At 34.2% G+C, this 8298-nt stretch overlaps 1 pseudogene; it reads left to right on the plus strand.

Moving 5' to 3' along the window:
• LOC110267176 lies at positions 6265 to 7499 on the plus strand (annotated as a pseudogene).

Here is an 8298-nt window from a genome sequence, read left to right on the forward strand (position 1 = left end):
GAATGATTGAATATCCTTATTTTTCATCAAAGTACATCCAAAAAGTGTAGAATGACCATGCTTATTTACACTAACAAAAAACCAAAAACCAAATTATACCTGAAGTCAACAATGCAAAAACAAAATCAAGTTTGCACCGAAAAAAGAATCTAATATGCACCGAAACTTATTTCAAAAAGCACATAAACCAGAACAACAAATTGTCTGTCTATATTGTATGTGGTATTGAATGAAACAACATCTCTAAAATACACAAGCAGCCCTGCTTCTTGCATCAGCCCAAAAATAATTTTTGCATCAAGTTCCATCTCATAAAAGAAGTTTTGATTCTACTCTTTCATTCTTAATAAGTATTTTTCAAATTCTTTGGCCTCATCTAGTTCATAAACATTACAAACTTCTCGTAGTGTAATTTCTCAAACTTTTTCAATAAAACTTAATTCACGATGACCCCCTGCTGCTGCGACAAATGATTGATATGTTTTACTTGGTCTCATTCCAGCTTTATCATTATTCTTAATTCAAGCATGCTTAACTGCCTATAATCTCCACTTGACTTGGACAACATGGATGTGAATAATGCAAAACAACCTTCGAAATAACCCAAACACCAACATCTTTCAATATCTGTATATAAGTTTTTGTAGGACAATTTAATCCAACTAAGGGGTTTGTTTTCTGAGTTGGAGATATGTTTGATTTATATTTCCCCTTCTATTATATGTAATCAATTGGTTCTTAATTTCATTCCTTTCTTATTTGTGTTTCAAATTTTAGTAGAAAAACTTGCAAGTTTAGAATAATCTTTGTAGAATTTTTCAACTTCTTGAAGTGTGTTAAAAGTCATCTCAATCTTTGGCACAAACTGCTCATCAACATCGCATAGAAACTAAAAATCACCGAAAATTTATAAGCACGACACCGAGAACAATTCTAGATTACACCAAATTGTGTTTCAAAATATGCCGAAAATGACATTAAACGTAACATAAATAGATTCATCAACAAAATAATTCAAAACTCTTATATTCCATTCAAATTCAAACGTTCAACCATGAGCATTGATTTTCATAAATAAAAACAAAATTATTCAACTCGTAGACAAAACAACTGCACTAGCATCAACTTCTAAAAAACTACATTAACTAGGAACAAAGCAAATCTCGTCCACTTGATTCGATTCAGAAAAATAATCCAATTCGTCCTGGTTCAACTGATCTGAACTTGCATCATTCATTATTTTCAAAAACAAAAAATTTGTTCAAATCTGATTTCACTACTTGATTTTAAGAAAAATTTGATCCAAATCTTCAAATCAGATAAAAAAAAGTAGAAAACAAAGAGAATGAAAAAAATGTAGATAACGCAGAAAAATTTGAAAAACAAAACAAAATCTATAGAGAAATAAGTCGTATACGTCAAAAGGAAGTTACATATAGTGGCGCGTTTAGTCAAAAGGCAATTAGAGATAGTGGCACGTAGATGTCAATTAGATTATACCAACTTGGTTGGATAAATAATTTAGTTGTAGAGCATTATTGTACTAGATATTAGATTGATAAAGATAATTGTTAAAAAAAGAAAAAATCAAGCACTAAGATCAGCCTCACAAACCAACGGACATGGACTGACTGATTTGGTCTTTATGGACTATGGTGGTCCAATCCAGGTTGAGTAATGAAGGATCCATTATTGATCTGGGATTATATATGTACTTGTTTTAAAAAGAAATAACTTGTTTGCCTCACTTGGAGCTGCACCGGATTCAAATCCTCATGGAGGAATATAGAACCATATTAATAGAGTAATAGTAGAGGTGGGTGTGTTAGTTGGTGTGTGTATTAAGGAAAAAGAGCAAAACTAGTTGTGTGGAATTAACAGAATTTAGTTTGTTGTTAAGTTAGTTAGAAGTTGTTGATTTGGGGTTATTTGCTTGCTGTGGTATTATAGCTTAGGTGAGGTCTATATATATTTTTCATTGTGTACAGAGTACGTGTCTTGTACTCTAATTCAATTTACCCAATTCAAAATAACACTTCTGTACTCTCTAGTTCTCTCTTCTTTCTGCTATCACAGTTTCTTCTTGCTCTGTGATGCTTTCTTTCTAAGCTTTCTTTTGTATCCTTTATGGTATCTAGAGTCACTAATTTTCTTTTTTGAACCATAATAAAAATTACACTTTCAGATTCAACAAAGAAAACCTTCTCACCCATTGTTGAGAAACTTAATGAAGATAACTACTCTACTTGGAGATTTCTTGCTATTCTTACTATCGAGAGTTTGGGACTAGAGAATCATATTGATCCAACAAAGATCCCAGAACAATTCACATAAGATGATACCAAGAAAACTGTTACTAAATCAGAAGAGTTCGAGAATTGGCGCTGATGCGGGCAGAAATTGGTGAATTAAAAATTATTAGAATATATATGTTGCAAGTATAGTTCTTAACTCGCCAGAAAACCACCGCTCAATTTAGAAAGGTGTCACAGAAAATTGAAATTTAAAATACTGGGAGTATGAATCCCAGGTCGTCTCCCAACGAGAAGGAGTAAACACTAGATCTAAAATTAAAACTTATGCAGAATGAATGTTCTCCTCGGTTTCTGCATGTTCTCTGGCTTTAGTCTGCTGTTCTGGGCCGAAAACTGGGTCAAAATAGGGTCCAAAATCGCCCCCAGCGAATCCTGCAGATTATGCAGATCGCGCATGTCACGCGATCGCGTCATCCATGCAGACGCGTCATTCGCGCTTTTCCTCGCCACGCGTTCGCGTCGTCCATACCTCCGCGTCGCTTGTGCTTTTCCAGTCCGCGCGGTCGCGTGAGCCATGCTGCCGCGTCACTGCGATTTCTCCTCTTTCGCGCGGTCGCATGAGCCATGCGACCGCGTCACTTCTCGCTGGTTATCTCCTCAATTTCTTGTGTTCCTTCCATTTTTGCTAGCTTCCTTTCCAATCTCCAACTTATTCATGCCCTATAAAGCCTGAAACGCTTAACAGACAGATCACGGCATCGAATGGAATAAAGGAGAATTAAAATGCATAATTAAAAGTCTCTAGGAAGCAGTTTTCAATCATGTAATAATTTCAGGAAGGAAATATAAATGCATGCTAAATTAATGAATAAGTGGGTAAGGATCATGATAAAACCACACAATTAAACACAATATAAACCATAAAATAGTGGTTTATCAGGCGCCAACGTGATAGAACCCTCACAACTTGGCTGGTTGCTTCAATGAAAAATTGTTTCAACAACAAAGTCATTCACCTATCTAGATTCTATAAATTTTGGAATAAAATTGATTAATATTTTCAGGCTACTGCTTCCGCGCGTGTTCAAAGTCTAAAGAGTCAACTTAGATCCTATAAGAAAACTGGCTCAGCTACTGAATTTCTTTCCAAGATTCGTAAAATTGTAGAATCTTTATTTGCAATGGGATGTGAAGTACCAGAAGATGATCACATATAAGCCATCAGTGATGGTCTTTCCGAAGAGTATGCGGTATATATTTCCTCTATCACAGCAAAAAGGGGTTCTTTTCGAGTAGTTGAGGCTGAAGCATTTCTTCTCTCCTATGAAGAAATGCTTGAGCGTTTTAAGAAACCAGAAATTGGCATACCCATAGCTCATTATGTTCAAACTCCTTCATCCAACTTTGATTACTCACGAAGCAATTCTAATAGACGTGGCCGTGGAGGACGGAATAGCCATGCTAGTGGTCGTTTCAACAACAATTACAACAATAACTTAAGAATGCAGTGTCAGTTGTGTGGACAATTAGGGCATGTGGTGTGGAGTTGTTACCACAGGTTTGATCACTCATTTAACCCCAATTCTGAAAATACCTCTGCAGCACCTCAGATTCCCTACATTAATCCTCAGCCACCACCACTGCCAGCAACTTTTTATCAACCAACGGCATACCTCACTGCTCCATCCTCCTATTGAGTGAAGTTTCATGGATTGCGGACTCTGGTGCAAGCCATCACTTAACACCAGATCCTAGAAACCTCCTCTCTTCTTCAGCAAATAAAACAGACTCAGATTAGGTCTTTGTAGGTAATGGTACAGGTAAAGCAATCAAGAATTTAGGTTCTTCTATTCTATATTATAAATATGCTAATGTCACATTTTGTTTAAATAATTTGCTACATGTTGCTCAAATTTCACAAAATTTGCTAAGTGTATCTAGGTTTGCTACTGAAAATGGGGTCTTCTTTGAATTTTGGCATGATTATTGTGTTATTCGTGATCAGGCTACCAAAGATTATCTCTTATAAGGCATAGCTAGGAATGAAATTTATTCCTTTGACAATCTCAAAGTTCCTAAGCCTTTGTCTTTGAAATCTGCCTTAAGCTGCATTTCTAACTTTCAAAATTCTGCTACTTGTAATTCTACTGTACCTAGCAATTTAGACACTAGCTCATCAATTTTTAGTGTTTTCAATATAAAGTGTAATGAGAATAATAACACGATTTTATGCCACAAACGGCTTGGCCATTGTGCAATAAAAATAATCCATACTGTGATGAATAAATATTCAATTTATGTTTTACATTCTGCATCTTCTTTACAATATATGTGTGAGATCTATCCCTTGGCTATGATGCATTGATTGGATTTTGATAAAACTGAAACTATGTATAATAAACCATTACAATGTGTCTTTGCTGATCTTTGGGGACCAGCCCCTGTGATTTCAAGACAAGGCTTTAAATACTATGCTTGTTTTGTGGATAGCTTTTTCAAATTTACTGCTATTTTTCTATTACAAAATAAGTCTCAAACATTATTAGCATTTGAAAATTATAAAAAAATTGATGAAAAAACAGACTAGTCATCATAATAAGGCATTACAAATAGATAAGGGAGGTGAGTTTTTATCCAAAACTTTTGTTAATTTGCTTGCTAATGAAGGTATTCAACATAGAATGTCATGCCCTTATACACATCAGCAACAAGGTAGTGTGAAAAGGAAGCATATACATATTACAGAAATGGAACTTTTTCTCTTAGCGACAGCATCTCTACCAATGCAATTTTAGGAGGATGCCTTTATTACCTCTATTTAAATCATTAATAGGTTACTAACAACAGTCCTTGACAACAAAAGTTCCTATGAAATCCTATTTAATCAATCACCAGATTTTGGTTTCTTTAAAGTTTTTGGATGTACATGTTTTTCCTTCTTAAGACCATATAAGAATACTAAGTTTGATTACAAGTCTGAGATGTATCTATTTCTTGGTTATGATTCCAATCATAAAGGGTACAAGTGCATGGCCAAAGATGGCAAAGTTTATCTTATAAGACATGTGACTTTTATTGAAAACTTATTTCCTTACCATTCAATGTTTCATAATTCTGAAACCACACACTCTTTAGATATGCCAGATAAAATCCAGAGCCTATAACATTTGAAATAAATCCAGCATCAACACCAATCACTGATACACAGACTTCTACCCCACATGCTTTTTCAACAACTTTAAACTCATCAGATACTACACCTCCTTCTAGTAGTACTTCCACAAATCAGTCCCCACACATTAGCCATTACATCTTTGTCCCAAACTAATACTCCTATCTCTATAAATGTAGCAGACACATGCTTACCACCCATCATACCCACAAATACACATTCTATGATTACAAGAGCCAAATCAGGCATACACAAATCCAAGGCTCTTTCGACTCAGGTTGTTGATCTTGTTCACACTATTCCAACAACAGTTAAGCAAGCTCTTAACTATCCTTATTGGAAGAGAGCAATGGATGCTGAGATATAAACACTTCAGAGGTGTAATACATGGACTCTTATTGAACCACTATTGAATGCAACAATGATTGGAAGTAAATGGGTATTTACCATTAAGAAAAATAAAAAAAGTGATATTCTCAGGTACAAAGTTAAGTTGGTTGGAAAGTAATTCCATCAAAAAGAAGGAGTAGATTATGCAGAAATTTATTCTCCAGTGGTTAGGCCCATTGCAGTTTCATTAGGATGGCCACTATGACAGTTTAACTTCGATAATGCTTTCTTGAATGGCAAGCTCGAAGAGACTATCTACATGGCTCAACCCCAGGGATATGTTCATACCAATAATACTTTAGTTTGTAAACTCAACAAAGCCATATATGGTTTGAAACAAGCACCTCAGGCTTGGTTCAAGACTTGGGCAGAAACTCTTTACAATTTTGGTTTTAAAAAAATAAAATTTGATGTCTCATTATTTGTTAGAATCGATTCTATTAATGTTACTTATCTCTTAGTTTATGTGGATGATATAATTGTTATAGGTAACAATTCGAGGGAAATTGAGTCTTTATAGCTCAATTGAATAGTAAATTCTCTTTGAAAGATCTTAGCAGGTTCAACTATTTTCTAGGCTTTGAAGCTATATATCTTCTTCACAAAGACATTATGATATCCCAGACAAAGTATGTTAGAGAGTTGATATCCAAATATGGAATGGCCAATTCTAAACCATTACCAACTCCAATGGCTACTGATTCAAAGATCTACACCAATGATGCAGAACCATTTGATAATCCAACGAAATATAAATCCATAGTTCGGGATTTACAGTATTTAACAATGACTAGACCTGATATCACATTTGATGTAAATTGTGTGTCTCAATTTGTTCAAAATCCAACTCTTCAACACTGGAAAAATGTCAAAAGAATACTGAGATATGTGCAAGGTACAGTGAATAATGGAATTGTGTTTACTAAATCTGCTGATTTTAGGATTTTTGTGTTTGCATATGCTAATTGGGGAGGAGATCTCGAGGATCCAAAGTCGATCACTGACTTCTGCATCTAATTGGGCAATAATTTTGTCTCCTGGAAGAGTAACAAGCAAAATAAAGTCAATAGGAGCAGCACAAAGGCAGAATATCAATCTATGTGTAGAGCTCAAACTGAAATTATCTCAATACAACAACTTCTGGGTGAATTACATATTCCTCAGCCTACTCCACCTACGCTATACTGTGACAATCAGAGTGCATGTCTTCTAGCTGCCAATCCTGTACTTCACAGTAGTTGCAAACATTTGGAGTTGGACCTTCACTTTCTTAAAGACCTGGTGAATCAGAAATCCCTTTATGTAGTACATATTCCTTCTCCAGATCAGGTTGCAGATTGCTTGACTAAACTACTGTCCCAACATTTATTTGACAGATTCAAGCGCAAACTAAGAGTATTTCAGAATCCATACCTCAATTTGAGGGAGGGGTACTAAAGAAAAAGAGAAAAGTTAGTTGTATGAAATTAATAGAATTTAGTTTGTTGTTAAGTTAGTTAGAAGTTATTGATTTGGGGTTATTTGCTTGCTGTGGTATTATAGCTTAGGTGAGGTCTATATATATTTTTTATTGTGTACGGAGTATGTGGTTTTATATTCTAATTCAATTTATCCAATTCTAATAATCACGTCTATACTCTTTAGTTTTCTCTTCTTTCTGTTATTTTTTTCTTGCTCTGTGATGCTTTCTTTCTAAGCTTTCTTTTGTATTCTTTTGTGTGTTGATTAAAGACCATAAGCTAAAGAAATTACTACTGTAAATCGGATGCACAAAGAAAATCAAGTTAATCGTTTAAAAACCTGGCAAATTTTATGAATGACTATCTAGTTCAATACCCTTTTAATACGTTGTAACATTTAAAAAAAAAAAAAGGAAAATTGTGAAGTGTTACAAGAAAATAAAATGAAAAAGGAAAAACTAACTTGGGTTGGTTGATTGGTCAGTTCACTCGTCTGTTTAAATAAGTATTGGAGATTCGAATTTCACCTTGTAAATGCAGCAACTCATTGGCTAGCGATAAACTCTTAAATAAAGCTCAGATCCGCAATGAATTAATCATTGAACTACCGGACTAAGGGATATGATGGATAAACAAAACAAAATAAGCACAATGCCTCAAAATAACATTAACAGAAACAAAATTCTCCAACAAATTTGAATTATAACAAATATTCAAAATCTAAAATGGGAGAAAAAACTAAAGAACATAAATTATATATATATAAATATAGAAAGCCTTTTTTCTTTAAAAAAACAACTAACAAAAATAGAAAATTTGTTCTACTTCTCGTTTTTCTTCTTTTTCAAATTGAAGAGCAACACCATAAAAAGAAGCAGCATGATGATCAGTCTCTATCTTCTACCTGGTAAGCATACTAGTTTTTTTCAAGGAATCGAATGAAAAGTATTAAATTATAAAGTTACAATAACACTTGTAAGTTGTAAATGGGGACAACAATATACAAATATAGTTGGGACAA

Source organism: Arachis ipaensis, chromosome B09 (genome assembly GCF_000816755.2).
Source record: "Arachis ipaensis cultivar K30076 chromosome B09, Araip1.1, whole genome shotgun sequence".
In the NCBI taxonomy this organism is placed as follows: Eukaryota; Viridiplantae; Streptophyta; class Magnoliopsida; order Fabales; family Fabaceae; genus Arachis; species Arachis ipaensis.